The 16,795-nt window shown below is 30.0% G+C and overlaps 1 protein-coding gene across 3 annotated transcripts in view; it reads right to left on the bottom strand.

Annotated features, from left to right (window-relative positions):
- LOC112591174 (putative RNA exonuclease pqe-1) overlaps positions 1-16,795 on the bottom strand; it is a 134,944-nt gene that overhangs the window by 30,450 nt on the left and 87,699 nt on the right. Inside the window, exon 1 of one of the 3 annotated variants that reach the window (XM_025334896.1) lies at positions 5,720-6,099. The exons of the other annotated variants lie outside the window; for them this stretch is intronic. The gene's annotated coding sequence lies outside the window, so the exon portion shown is untranslated. Of the gene's footprint in view, positions 1-5,719; positions 6,100-16,795 lie in introns of those variants that run through there. 3 annotated transcript variants of the gene reach the window in all.

Raw genomic sequence — 16,795 nt, 5'->3', positions numbered from 1 at the left:
CGTATTTTGTTTTTGGTTCGTCATTTATTTATTATTATTATTATTATTACTTTTTTTTTAGTTATTAGTATTATTATTATTACATACGTCATAAAGGAAAAAAATCAACCGGAAACTTTTTTTTCTTCTATAAATTTTTATATTATACATATACAATCGCAAGCTTCATACGTGATATATGTTAATAAATATTAGGTATAAAACATTGAAAGTAATTTACTCTGTAAATATTGGTTTAATTTTGTTTATTGTTAATTGTTAATTGTTATTACATAATTATGCCATCGCTAGTCTCTACCGCGACGTGTTTAAGTACAACGATAAATTATTAACCATTATTATACAGCTCTTTATACAAACAACAATAATAATAAAGTTAATAATTCCATATCGTTTTTCTGTATACACAGCTTCGTGCGTTTATAGAAATTTAGTAAAACTCACATCATGTTATTTAAAATATTTTGAACGTTATGCAATAACTAGATATTTTAAGTTTCGGAAACTCACGGAACGCAAAATGCAGCCTTGACAGTGTGAGTGCGTGTGTGTGTGTGGGTCGGGTAATAATTCGTTCGTGCACATTAACCATACAGCATCATTCAAGTAAACTGTTTGTAGAAAAGTTATTTGTGATTTGATGCAGATTATTTCTCGTTATACAACTGAAACAATAACTAAGAAATTCGATATTTTCACAAACCAGAAATTGTCCACTTTTTTCAGTAATCTAATAATTTTCTCCATAATTTTCTAGCAAAGGTATAATATGTACCATGTTGATTAATCGTCATCTCGACGAAAATATTGTAAAATGTAAAAAAGTGTTATAATACTATGGAGCACTTTTTCGCCGTTAATAATTTATGTAAGAAAAAAAAATGTTTTAAAAGTGCTATTATTTCAAAGTCACGTAATTTATGAACAAACTGCGGCCGTTTAACACAAAGTTGCGTTGAAAGAATCGGGCAATTATTATTTTTTGACTCCTTTACAAAATACTTTATCAAATACTTAATTTGTTTTCGTTCATATCTTACGCGGTTGTCGTTTGTTCATTCGAGTCTTATTTCAAGGTATGATTGCTGTACAATAAAAATAATTCAAATTATATATTCGGCAGTCATCGTTATTCTTTAATATTTATCATTCTAACGTACCTACACACAATATTGAAACTTTATTTTTGCCATTGCGTATTCTATAAATATTAAAATAATAAAATAAGGAGCAGAAAATTATCTCTAGATGCAACAAACGAAATAATCAGCCAAGATTATGGCAGAACTTTCCTAAGTGGTGAAAAATCAGAATAGCGTAAACTCTATTACTTGCCGAAAATTCTTGAAATCCTTAAGTCAACTTAAACATTATCTAGCTTGGTGTGCAACATCGTTCATTATATATACGGCTGTATATACTGTATAGGTACCTAGGTCTATAAAATCTTATTTTATTTTTATAATTCTATCGTCGTTAACGTAACCAAAATACAAATACGAATGATACAGTAGTCTATATCCCAACAATAACGATATCCCACGGCGATATAGAGTACATGCAATGATGACTATTAATAATGCATATTATAATAAAAATATATAATACATCATGAAAGTTACACTGTATTACATTGTACGGACGGAATATTATATTACATGTCGTACTTAGAGTGAATACATGTGCTTTGGATAATCAACGCATATTAAGGTACAGTTAATTGAACAATTAAAATTAAATTTAAACATTACTATATATTTACCATTGATGAATTAAGAATATTTAAAATTATAATGATTTTGTTAGTATTGAAAAAAGTAAAACATTTGATACCTACTATTAAGTATAGATGACACAGTTATTTATTTTAAATTTTATCATTTATTAAATATATTTTTAAAAAGACTTTCGATTGTTAAATGACTTTTATTAATAAATTTATTATTAAAATACATTTTGAAAGTTGTCCGGTCAAGGAAGTTTTGAAAAATCCACTTTTGAGTTAAAGATAAAATTGAATTAAAATTGATATTTAGGGCATTCATAGTTGGTGATGCAAAAATACTGATACGTCGCAGATTGTACCTAAGAATGTAAAACATAGATAAACTACAGCACGTAAAGTAGGTAATCATTATTATACCATACGCATTTGTTTAATAGTATATGAGATTAAATGTACAATTATGTATTATTTTTTTATACCTATTTGTATAATTATTTGTGTTAGACTGTCTTTAAGCATATAATAGGTACACTAAATAATTTGCGTTCATCAGAAAGGCTCGGGTTTTCGTACCATCGTAAATAAATGATAGTATTTTATAATATTATATAGACAGGTGCGCATTATTTATTCATACGACACAATAATTAATGTCTGATCCATGCCTAAAAAGGTCCTTATAGTTTTTGAAATATAAATAACATACTACATAATTAATACCACACGTAAGTAATTAATATCTAAGTTAATGTGCATTGTTAAAGTATATATTTTACATAAATACTAATAATTATAACCGTAAAACAACAACCACGATGTCACTCAAATTTTGCAGCATTGGCTATGGTACAACAGAAGTTAAGTAACAAATTATAATACATAATATTATGAATTATATTTTACATTTTTGGGTAAATTGTCAGCGTTTGCAAAAATAATAATCGTTTCGGAATTTTGTTTCGACAATAATGTATCACTAAAATATGTTATTGTACGTATTGCGGATGTTTTCAAATGTAAATACATACTATAATATATTAGCACTATTCAAAAAATAATTTTCCACTCAAATATACTAGTATACTTTATATTATATTGATTTTACATACTACAGACACTACTGAAAACGTTTGAAATACTAAAATTATATGCACAATAAGTTGTAAATATATAAAATTATTAAAATTAGAGGAAAAAACAAAATCAAAATCAATTGTATACTTGGTTTTTATTCTTTAAATATATATTATATAAGCAGCTTAATTGACAAAGTTTAGGGTAAAATGACGTCTGATTGAAAATATATGATATTAATTGGTTTTTGAGCCGAGTATATTAATGAAAAAAGTAATAATACAAATGTATGTGTATGTATTTATCTGTTGTTGTTTTATTTTTGTTTGTTTGTTTTGGAACGTTATTGAATTTGGATCTTCAAAAATTAGATTGTCATTGTATTTCTAAATGACCATTGACGTCTACAAAATAATTCGATATGCATCTACTGACTACTACCTTAGTATATTAACTGTAAAGATATCGTCTATGCACTGTAAATTAAAATTCTTTAAATTTGATGTTTTTTTTTTTTAATTGTTCTTAGTTTTGTGTACATAATTCTAACGTAAATTTAATAATATTGATGAGAACCATCATATATCGACAACACTTCGACTGCGGTATAAAAGGGTGCTGGATAGATATCGAGTATGGGAGTGGACGATGACAGCGACACGATAGAAATCCGGTCGGAAAGATGATGATCAAGGCTGCAAGCGAAACGTGGGCCTAGGTCATATAGTATATAGATATGATAATATGTACATTGTATACATTATATATTATACAGCATGAGGCACTATCGTAAACCGTATAAATATTAATGGGCAAACCCGTCGATAAATCGAAAAGATTACGTGACGAACTCGACACAATTTTTTTTCCATTTTTTCGTGCAACCAGTGTAGAACAACATTATAATATTATGTTATAAACCACATATATAATAACATATGTATTATATATCTTTTGTTCCGTTCATATACATATATATATATCATGTAGAAAATTTGAAATGAATAAAACGTTCCATTTAAATATTTAATACTACAATATGCATGTATTTATAATCGAATTATACGTTATTACTTGCAATAAGTATATTATAAATACCTACATACTGCACACTGCAAACTTGGCTATATCATAAGTTATAAGGTATGCAAAATACAAAATATGTACTCTTGGAGTGGTACAATAACGCTGTTATAAACATGCACATGACTTCACATATTTTGTGATGTGTACATATATTTTAAGTATGTGTATAAAATAATATAAAAATAATATATTCATTTATCAAATATATTTTTCAATACGTAGGCATACCTATCTATAAATTACAACACTTTACACGGTCGTGGTGGATTTAAAGCCAAATCGGTACATGTGTATATAATAATAATATTCTTATTTAAATTAAAAGCATATAAAGCTATTATCGTATTTTATTTAATATATAATATAAGATATACCAAGGTATATTATACCATTATTACAACGATGCATTCATGAACAATTTATGTTAGGTTAGATCATAACAAAATCTTAAATTACTTTCCTAAAAACTACTAGGATTAATCCAGAGGAAAAAAGAATACAGGGGCTGAATAATAAATACTTATTAGTATTTAATAATATACACTATTCTTATTTATAATATTTTATTTAATATTAATGCCTAATAAACTATTATTTTATACAACTTTGAGTATTTAATAAATATTTGTAATTTATACGTGCATATTTTTTGTTTACACCCTACCCTATCTATCAATTCTATAATCCATAAACCATCGCTGATCACAGTTACTATTATTATTGTGCATATTATTATCGGACACGTGTCTGTAGAGGATTTGCAACTATCAAATCTCCCACAGATATAACACATACATCATTAAATCGTATTTTATAGTTCGTATACGCGGAATAATAATTATTGCGTCGATTGCAAAAATCAATTATTGAAACATGCGACATTCGTCGTTACTGACCCAAACCAGCCAGACCGATGTAAAAACATTATAACCCTATACTATTTTGGCCCGTTTTTAAACGACGACCGACAAGCCAACCGCCCTACGTTAGTATATGACGTGCGACACCCGACCAATTTCACAACGATTATATTATTATTATTATAGCGATTGACGAGTCATATTCTCAACGCGCACTGCGAGGTATACCAGACCCAAGGTCGATACAGCAAAGGACATGGCTTGTGCTCGCCCAGAAAATTGCGTCGGACCGATTTCTTACGACCAAAGATCACTTTGTATTATATTATGCTGCCGAAAACATATAGATCACAATAAGTTATATTATTATCTCTATTTAGATATGACATACATAACTATTTTATAGACGCTAAACCGTTGCACCTGTCGCGCGTATATAAGAGGACAACACAATATAATATTATATAATATATCATTACAATAACACTGTCGTTTGTGGTCGAATAACGGGTAGTTATAGCTGTTTAAATTATTAACGTTGTTTTTAATGCATTACAAACACAACACAATTCGAGCATACAATAAATAATAATGCATAATATATAATATGTGTTCTGTACTAAAAGTAGGTATAAAATATTATATACACAATAATAATAAACAATCCCCGATTTGATGGGAGGCAAGCATATTATAGCTTTTTTATAAAACGATTTATAGCACGCGCTCGTAGTATTCGACGAACAATTTACGACAAAATCTCGTAGTTCGAAAAATAATATAATAAACGACGACGACTAATCGTTGCGGAATTTCACGCAATCCAGCAGCAAACGTAGAAAATCACTCGCTTTCTCGCGCTCTCTCTCTATCTCTCTCACTACATGACGACGTATAATAACGTGTATAAAACGAAAGAAGAAATAATTGATTCCTCGGATAGTGGGAAAAATGAAAAAAAAAAGCTGTGTACCTTTGAAAAAGGTTTCGAAGACTTCCATCGGAAGGCGGCGATGGCGACGGCGTAGACGACCGGCGATAACGCGATTTTCGGCCGACCGTGCTTGTAGGAACAGTAGCGACGTCCGTTTTCGGCGTTCGCGATACGCGCACATTGTTTCGTTCCGACAGCCGATCGACCGACCAGACGACGGTTGAACGGCAAGAAAAGATGAGTAAACGGAGCGGAAAACACTTCGATCGCAAACACGTCCCGTGAAAATATTAAACGAACTAAATGCGTGGCGGAGAAAAATAAATTATCAAACCGAACGCACAAAAAACACGAAAGACGACGGAAACGATGAGCTGACGCTGCGCAGCAACACGTACACAAGAAGCGCAGTGCTCGACCGTCGCAGTTAGACTGTGGTGGTGTTGTAGTAGAGTATACCGTGTAACCGTCCACAGACGACAAGCGCTTGCGCGCACGCGCGTTACACATGCATTGCACGAAAACACTCGCGCCCGCGCTCTCCACGTAAGGCGGTGGCGGGGCTAGCGGACGTACGGTATACGCGGTATACGCAGCGGCGGCGACGGCGACGACGACGACCGGACGAGAACTAGGCCATGGCCCACATAGCTCTCACACGCCGCACACCGTACGTGCATATTGTAAATTATAATATTATATACGTATAATAAACACAGAAGTGTGTGCAAGTGTGTACGTGTGTGTGCACAGGTATAGTAACGCCGTCACGTCGACCTTCGGTTTTTACTGGTTTTGACCCCGCCACAGTGTTCGTTTTCAGCGAAACCGGTTTTGTGATATTGCTCGGTGCGAAAAACGCGCACGGGCCGCACCACGGCGATCGATGTATGCGTGCCGATAGCGATAGCGATAATATTATTATTATTATTAAACGCCGATTCGACCGTCGTCGCCGACCACGCGCACGAGTATTATTTTCGATTTCGTACAAGTTACTCCCCCCGACGGATGTATCGCTCAGATAGACTTTTGCTTTCCGGCATCGCTGCACAATGATATCATAAGCAATAACGAAGATACCGCGAATGCGGCGCACTTTGTGCGTCGATATGATAGCCGCCAAGACGGTTTTACACTGGATGTACAGTTGATTGATTATATTTCACACTTGTTACATTTTCAGAATTTTCTATAACTATTTCTGTCCTAGAAAATAATAGTTTTCGTTTCAGTAATTTGTTATTTTTTAATTGAAAATTCTCAAGAATTTGATCGCTCGGCTTAAATTTAATATGAATATAATATAGGTACCTATAATGTAGTGATGTCGGCAAAGATCAATGGGATTCTAAATGCTGGTGATGATGATAAATATTAAAATACAGTAGCAGTGATATGAAAATGATATGTGTATTATGTATACGTATATAACATTTATAGACATTTAGATAATATATTAGACATTTCTAGCTATTTGGTAGACCGTAGATGGAGGTTGGAAATAATTTAATACTCGGAATTCGGAAACATCACCAGCTGCGCAAAGGTTACCTACGTATTTATTATAAAAAACCAAGTAGGTATGTCTTGGAAAAGACATGTACGCATGGCGCGTATTATAATATTTCATATGAAGTGGGGTGAACAGGTAAATGCTATTTTAAATAGAATACAAAAAATGGTTTGTGTTACAAAGGAATAACATATAACACTATTATAGTCTTAAAAGATCAAAACTTATAAAAGTAAAATCTATGCAATAAAAAATCTTTTATTTCATATAGAATAATAGTATGTGGGGAAGTTGCATTTTTAACACTAATGCTATTATAAAATACCAGGCTACTGTAGATATAGCTCTAAAAGATGAAAGGCTCGAAAAATTGACTAAAAAGTTAAGCAAGGATTTTATTATTAAAAAAAAAAAATAATATTTTTTACAAAAACAGCCATTTAATAACGCCAATTTACACGGCACGAACACTCGAATGTTCAAAAAGTTGATAATCAATTAGCCGTAAAAATAGATATTTACTTATAAAAAATCAATAAGTTTCAGGGGATAAAAATAATGAATCTAAATAATTTTATACCAAATTTTATAGTATTAACTATTATCAGTACAAATACATATTTAAAAAAATTATATTATTGTATTAATTACAAATATTTCAATTCAGCTTAATTTTTTTATTCGGTAATATTTAATTTTTTTTTGATTATTTACTGATTGATAATTAATAGTATACATATAACAAATGCTTACTACCATTATTTTCTTAAAAGAAAATAAATAAATAACTAAATACAAAATATTGCGATATATTGTCTTCGTAGCGATAATATTATTCGACTTCTTAACATCTTATATTAATAAACGATACGATGAACAGTTAACTAAGGTCAACAAATAAATTAAGTTTAAATAAAAAAAAAAAACACAAATAGATTCTAAAAATATGATTTTGCGATGACGATATAAAATACCTGGTGATAGAAGAAATATCGTAAGACCAGGGGTTTCCAGCTTCGAAGTGAGATGATACTTTTTTTTTTTATAGTTCTAGTGAACTGCAAAACATGCGCACTATTTCATCACATCAAAGTAAGATCTGTCAGTCAACAACCAGTGCACGTGCGGTATCCGTAAGGTTTAACGTGAAAAAAAAAATAAATATTTTTTTGGTAATAATAAAATTTAAACCAACTGATATCACACCGAAGAGAGTTTAAAAATAACAATTGCAACAAAAACGAATTGTTATAATATATTACGACTTATGAGAATATTCTAATTGATGTGAAATATTGACTAAACTTCAAAAAATAAATATTTGTCCTTTAAATACAAATTTCTGAAAATGTAGATTTATAGAAATTCGAAAATTAGTTTCTACATTTTTCAATAAGGCTAAGATATTATGGTAGGTGATAAGGCTTTTAAATTTATAGAAATTATAAATGAAACATAAAATATAAATTTCATCTCAAGTAAAAATCATCCTAATTAAAAACTAAATGAATATTATTAATAATATAAAATGCATAGATATTTTGTATATTTTATAGTAAAAAAAAAAAAGGTTTTGTTTTTATGAACACATTTATAATATATTCAAAAATGTAATTGACACAATCCATTTTATAACATACACATGTAGGTAAATAAAATTATAAAAAAAATTACGTTCGCTTTCTAGTATACTCAACAAGTAACAACAATAATACAAATCACTTATTTACGGTACTACTTCGTCTTGACTATAGTGACTACTAATTCAATGCGAGATTTCGTCCACTGGTTTTCAAAATGTACCGCGCGATCACCTGGCTGCAGCTACACCGTCCTGACCTAGCACAAGACCGATGACGCATCATTTAATTAATCGAATTTATTCCGCTCGGTTTTCGATTGATTGCTCCGAACTGGATTTTACGCGATAAACATTATTATATATATTTTATAGAAGGCTCACCTCCAAAATATATTCAAATTGATTATAACCGGTTGAGGTGTAAACACATCACGTAGGTATATAAAAGTATTTTTTTTTTAACTGAAACCCGCATACATACTATACACATTAACTATTACAATATATACGTGATGTTATATTACTGTACAGTACAGATGCATTGTAATCTACAGCAATACATGCTGTTATAATATTATAATATATTATTATCTTTATATTGACGTATGGAAATAGCACACATATTCAAACGAATTCATAACGATATAATATGATGATAAAAAATGAAAACACATTCGTATTCTATTATATATTTTTGGTCGAATATTAAATATTTTGAATTCCGCCGTATTGAATTGAGCTAAATATTTACTGAAGTTACAAAGTGGACGTAAATACGAGATACGACGTATAATAAACGCTTTGTTAATGTATATTTTATCTACATTGAGTATAATTTATCCACACACACACACTTGATTTTAATAATATAATATTATGAAGTCGGTAAGAAAACGTATCAAAATACATTTTTAACAGTCAAAAGAACACACAAATTTCATTAAGACTTACGTTTAACTGAGTATGTATAAAACGTAATAAAAGCTAAATAAATAATAACCCTTCTAATTAAGTGTGTATCTTTAAATGGGTACGTTTGTGGTTATAATTGGATAATTTTCGCTCAATAATAATTGTTCTATACACACGTACGAGTTATTATTTTTAAACGCTAAACAAATATCACTTCAAAAACAACTTAAGATACTTACATCTTAATATAGTTAGGAACACGCTCGACCGTCGATTGCGATAACGCGTCGTCAGACCAAAAATATGTTTGGTTGTCTTTAAACACGTAAAAACCAACCATTAGTAATGAGAAAGAAGGACACGCGGTTACCCCACAAATTTAATTGTATAAACTATTATTTTAGATTTATTCCACAATGTTACGTTAAAATTATTATTATTGTTTAATTAGAGGAAACTTAATCGTTGGCTGCGCATGGAATATAATATATATTATTAATTATTATAATAAAGTGGTTAAAACTTAAAAGTAATTTGAATTCAATAATAACTTATATAGTTATGTATACATATTTATCGCAAAAAAAGATTAACATGATAACAAAGTATCGACGTATGTTTCATTGGATTTTGTTGATTTATTATAGGTATATTGATTTATAATTCATAAGTATACATTATTATTAAGTGTAACACTAATTTTAACGATAATGACGATAATTATATCTAACGATATACGGTATGAAAAAATATATACGATTTTACAAAAATATAATATATGTGTATACTGTATGCACATACATTAAAATACAATTGAGTATTTACTAACCTAACCTGCAAATACGTGTTGAAAACGTAATTGTATTTTTTAAATTGGTATTTTTTTTGATTAATTGTGTTAAAGGAAACTATGATAGGGTTTCTTTTAAATACCTAGGTACAATAAAATCAAGTAACGCTGTACAACGTGTGCACATAAACTTTAATTTTTTATTATGCCATGTCACAATATTAAATATTATCAAACCAACTTGTATGCTTATATAATGTATAGATTAAATATATACTTTTAAGTTAAAAAAAAAAAAAGGTACAACATTACTGTCGGGTTGGATCACTATAAATATTTAATGAATCAATAGTTTTATGTAACTTGGCATAATTATTTTAAACTTATTTAAAATTCTACGTGTGGTTTAGTGATACAAATAATAACAAAATATAGATAAACTAAGCTAAGACCTCTACGTGATTAGATTATTTGCGACTTAAAAACTATATACAAATAAACGCTTTAAAAAATTTAATGCATTTTTAGCTATATATTATGTGGTTGTAAATGCGTATGTATTCTAATATTATAAAAACAACGACGATCAATGATGACTCAGTTTACAGCAATATATGGAAGAAATAAAAACGTTCTTGGTTTATTTCCTGCAATGAACCTGAATACGTCCCAATCACAAAACAAGTATATATTGCGATGAATTATTAAAATAACATATAATTAAGTTACGTAAGTTGTGTAATTTTTTATTTTTTTTACGAAACTTAAAAATCAGTCACGATCATTTGATGTTGCGGTCCAGTGTAATTGTAAAAAGTTCATATATTATTATAATATTATCAGACGGCAATAGCAGCAGCAACACTACGTAAGCCCCCACGTCTTAGAGACTGACTAATTTTAGGCACGGTATTTTTTTGATTTTTTTTTTTTTTGACAGTTCGCCAAAACCATAAAAAGGAGCAACGTCTACATATTCTTCTCCTCAAAACGTGCGCACATGCGCACACACATCACACACACAAAACAAACTTGCTGTTGACGGAGTGTATAGATAATTATTTTGATTTAGAAGGTGATGCCATCGGAAAATCATACATGATTACGAGTAGTAAAAATCGAACAAAAAATTACTAATCTAATGTATACATAATAAAAAATTCATAAACTATGTAATAAAAACAATGCAATATATATCATATTATTATGTACACTATGTAAAGCCAAAGATACACGCATCGAGACGATTTATAATTTTATATAGAGCGTCTGTATAATATAAATATATATAGTTATGCGCGCACACCGCGTTCAATGAACACCTATATAATATAATATATTATAATATATACGGCAGACGAAAAAATAATTTCCGACAAATCGAGAAAGAGTTGGGCAGCTCGACTGCCCGCCGCCCGCTAGCCTCAACTCGTGCAGGGTGTATTATATATTTACCCCTTATGGCCTCACGCTTTTATAATAATAATGCGTGTGTGTATATACGATATACATTAAACACATGTGTGAGGGGTGGGCAAATAGTGAGCGTCCCGGGTGGAACACGTGTACGTACGATATGGGGATGGAAGTGTTTGAAAGAGGGTGTAGTCGGTAGCCGTGTCGTGAGGAGGGCAGCGTTGCGAGGAGGGATACCCCAGCGAATTTTTCACGGCACTGCTCAACCACTAGTCTACATATATATATATATTATAATATACTGTTTGAGCATTCGCGTGAATAATAAATACTATTTCGATTCGATATTTTGTACTACGATGTTTTTCGGGAAGATATACTCTGATACATTTGCTTTGGAATTCACAACTGGAAAACGACAAATATTTGATTTTTTTAACAAAAATTTGTCATGTAATGGTGTTATATATTTTATTTTATTATATAAAATGCGTGTGTTATCTTACATTCATTATGTATTATCATGGACTCCCGTCATATATCGGTAACTACATTTTTGATTACTTTACAAAATGTATAATAATAATAATACTTCAGCCTCGAGCTTAACACATTATTAACGGATAGTGTCAAATCAATCTTGTTTAAAATTTCATCGTTTGTTCCCGGTATTCCTATCAGGCTATCGGTAAAATAAAATAAATTATATTAAAATTTTATTTCAATACGCATTATACATAGTATATTCAGCATAACTCTTTTGTCTAATATTATTAACATCAAAATCCTCTCCTATTCACCCATTATTGGTATTTATCTGTAACCGACACGCCGTACCAAAGCTGATAGAGAACGTAGTTACCACCACGCAATATTGTTAACTCGACTAATTTTAAAAGCACTGCAAAAACAGATCGAACAATATAAATGCCGTACGTAAAAACATCACAATGTAGCGTACACACAAGATTCGTATAATCGTATGTTATTAAAATTTATAGCAGTATATAATAATATATTATTATGAATTATGGTACACAAAAAAGTATGTGATATGGTTTACGCATATTATTGTAAAATGTATTAAACGGCTCAAAGCCAAAAGTTCCCGACCAAGGTAAGAAGGTGCCCCAAACTTGGATCAAGGGTGCCGTGAAGTTATTTAAAATATAAAGCAATCATATACATTATTATTTTTTAAAGAAAATTATTTTTTACAGAAGATATTTTAAACAAAAAGAAGAAAAAACATTATAATAATACGCACAATTCGTTGTATCCAAATGAAATACGCGAACTGCGGAGCGCGTTTTCTCGCGTAATAATAATAATAATGATAATATTCGAGTGGGCACGACACGAGGCGACGGCCGTGTGAACTTGGCCGCATCGTTTTCCTACCCCCGCGCACTGCCCACCAGCAATCGTTGTTCTTCGCGATGGCGGTGACCGCGGACGCCTCACGCGACGTTATTTTAAGCGCGCGCGCATTCGTTCTATACATCGCACGCGGCCAACAACAGCAACAATAACAACAACAACAAATAATAACATAATACTTATAACGCACGGCGAAAACGGAACACGTCAACATTATCGGAGCTAGAGAGGAGATCGCGTGTGCATTCATTATCGGTAATTGCTGTCCATTGACAATACCTATATTTAGTACCTACCGGAAATACGTCTTTTAGATTAAATACTCTTTTCCCCCGTTAATTAATTGTGCTAGTTTAAAAACGGTTGAAAATTAACATTAATTGTGGTATTAATCCATCGATACGATAAACGTAATATTGATTTATTGCAATTATTCGATTTTCCAATTTCATCACGCTACAGCAACAATTATACAAACAAATCGATGAGAAATATGTGTGTTGTCACATATTTAAAACCATTTTTCTGGTTCGATAAAAGGTATTTTTTTCAACAAATAAATAGTATTCAAATAAAATAAATAAATATTCGAATACTTGACGGCAATTAAATATTAACATTTTTTAACCATAACTCTCATCATCATTAAGTAATAGACCTCTCACATTTAATCATTAATTTAAAACATTAGTAGGAAGTTACTTATGAATTAAGACACATAAAAATTATCATACTAAAGTGTAAAAGTAATAATTACTTATAGTAAAATTTCACATTCCTATAACAGGGATGATATCATATAATATTAAATAGTTGTTAATTTATAACTTTACAAGTTGTAACCATATATTTTTAAAATCAAGCATAAACGATTAATTATTATAAATACGTATACTACTTAGACGCATAACAATTTTATTATTTTGAATTATTACAGATAGGTATAAGTATAATCGTGAAAATAGATTTAATAATATATCCCATGCAAACTATCGGCGTTTCACAGCAGTCTCGCGGTACTCTGGTCTACTGTAGTCAATTGGACGATAGCGATTTCGTATCGTGTCCTCGTTAAGTGCAAATCGATCGTTTTCCTGGATAACGATGGTTATGCTATTTAATAATACTATGTTATAAGTTTATAACGTACCTAAACCGTAAAGAAAAACGCGCTCTCGCCTATCTCATACGTGTATACTGTATATATATATATATATTGTATTATATTGTGCCGATGGGATTTCGTATAGCGTAGCACGTGGTCAGCACACGCGACGGACGCGTTCGATACAAAATAATAATATTGCACTCGAATGGTCGACACAGCTGTTACAGCTGTTGTATTTAGCCTTAGCGAGTTCCTTAATTTCGTCCTCCGTTCGAACAAGCGAAAATATATTTATCGAATCGTAAAAACGCATATACCGTGTTTAGATATGCATAATATTTACCGCTTAAAAAAGATGTTGTGTGTACGATGTACGGCCACGCCACACTTCTTACTATACTGATGTTGCGCAATTACAATGCAAATTACAACAACTTTGTTCGACGAAATCGGAAATCCTCACGACGCGCCGCACATGCAATACGGAAAAGTTGGAGTGCGTCAGGTTATTGTTCGGACAACCGGACAATATTTTCTAAAGCTATCCGTTCGAATAATCGTATTATAAAAATATTATATATTATTACACACGTGTGTACATGGCCGCTGTAAAATAGGTATATTTACACATAATAGTCGATACTAAAATATGTGTTATTCAATTGGTATGAAAAAACAACAACAATGCCGATTGTGTACGTCTAGTTAATTAAATTAACTACTACAGGTGTGATATATTATTCAATATTACTAATTAATTATTTATGAAGTAGATATTTTTATGTGTACGAAAAAAATGAACTCGACAATCACGACAATACAAGCACATAGTTATAACTGACTTATAAGTAATAGTCTATGATCCATATACGTATCAGCGAATATTATCATTATTTTTATATTATTTATATCATCGAGAGAATTATGTACTTTGCATTTTAGACATTGTTTGATGACAAACCGAAAGTCAACAGATAAAAAAAAAAAAACAGAACAGAACAGTAATTATTATATTCGTGCACGTCGATAATATGATATTTAAATGGTTTAAGAGAATACAAAAACAAAGAAAAAATATCAAACTTATCTTTAATTGTTTTGAACACTTCGAAAATTCATAACTGCTGATAAGAAAATGATTCATGAAATTTTAATAAATATTTGTTGGACACTTATCATTTATTGATAGGTATTATAAATACATATGTTATAAAATACTATAAAAAGTTTATCAAAAATATTAGTTGTAATATATAAACATATTTATACCAGTATTAATGTTACACGTCATCACACACCCTAATCAGTCAAATTAAATAGTTAGAATATAACATCTTTAAAATGTAAATGTTTTGGCCAATGACCTATTAGTAGATTAAGCCTTTATTCATATAACAAAAAGTTTTGTTAAATCGTATTTAGGTATAGATATTACATAGTAATATTATTATATACTCAACGTTCTTATTACAATATTTTTACGACTACAATACGGTTATTACATTGCCAATAATAATTTATACTTTTTAATTACTTATTAGTTATTATAATGAGTATGCTAAAAATAGTAACAGCGTGTTAAATAATGAAAATAGTTCGCTGTCCTTTCAAGATCGTTTATAATTTAATACCTATACTCGTAGTATATACAAAAATTATATCGGAAAAAATAAAATATAGGTATACCTTTCTTTTGATAGGTACTGTATAGTTGTAAGTAAAATTTTAAAATAAATTACGAAATTTGTATGAATAAAAAAAAATTTGAATTCATTTTTTAAGGTTAGTAGTTAACTATGTTTTTCTTTTTTTCAAAGGTTTTATGTACTTAGCGAGATATATGATTTTATACTTAACTATACTTATATGTGTAATAAGTGGAAGTATGCAGTTTAGGTATATTTTTAATAAAATAAATAAAGTTTTTATTTATGATCAAAAATCTTAATGGTACTGAAATACTATAGTTGATACTGTTGAGTTATAAATCAAAGAATACATAATATTTTCTTCGTTTATTTATAAAATTTTAAAAATAAAATTTCACACGGTTGGAAATTATTAGTCATTATTCATTACGTATAATAAATCATATGTAAGGCACCCAGGTACCTCCCTATATAATGTACGCGTGCGTTACCGTTTACGTATGTGTTGTAAATGAGTTCACGAGTTCGCGACGAGTGTTTTTTCTATCGAATTAAATGCAGTAACATGCTTAAAATATATAATTTTAAGAAATAGTCTTTATAAAGTCGTCCCATAGTTAGTTTCTCCATAAAATGTCTTACTACTTTTACTAGTTTTACGCTGCAGTTACTGTTTTCTCGTAGGTAATCGTCTTCTATACTATATCGTATACAAGGTAGTATATTTAATAATGACAAAAATCGCATTTAACACCTTTCCAA

The sequence above is a fragment of the Melanaphis sacchari genome, unplaced genomic scaffold (genome assembly GCF_002803265.2).
Source record: "Melanaphis sacchari strain LSU unplaced genomic scaffold, SCAv2.0 Contig12_pilon_pilon, whole genome shotgun sequence".
NCBI lineage: Eukaryota > Metazoa > Arthropoda > Insecta > Hemiptera > Aphididae > Melanaphis > Melanaphis sacchari.
This window is presented reverse-complemented; position numbering and strand designations above follow the sequence as displayed.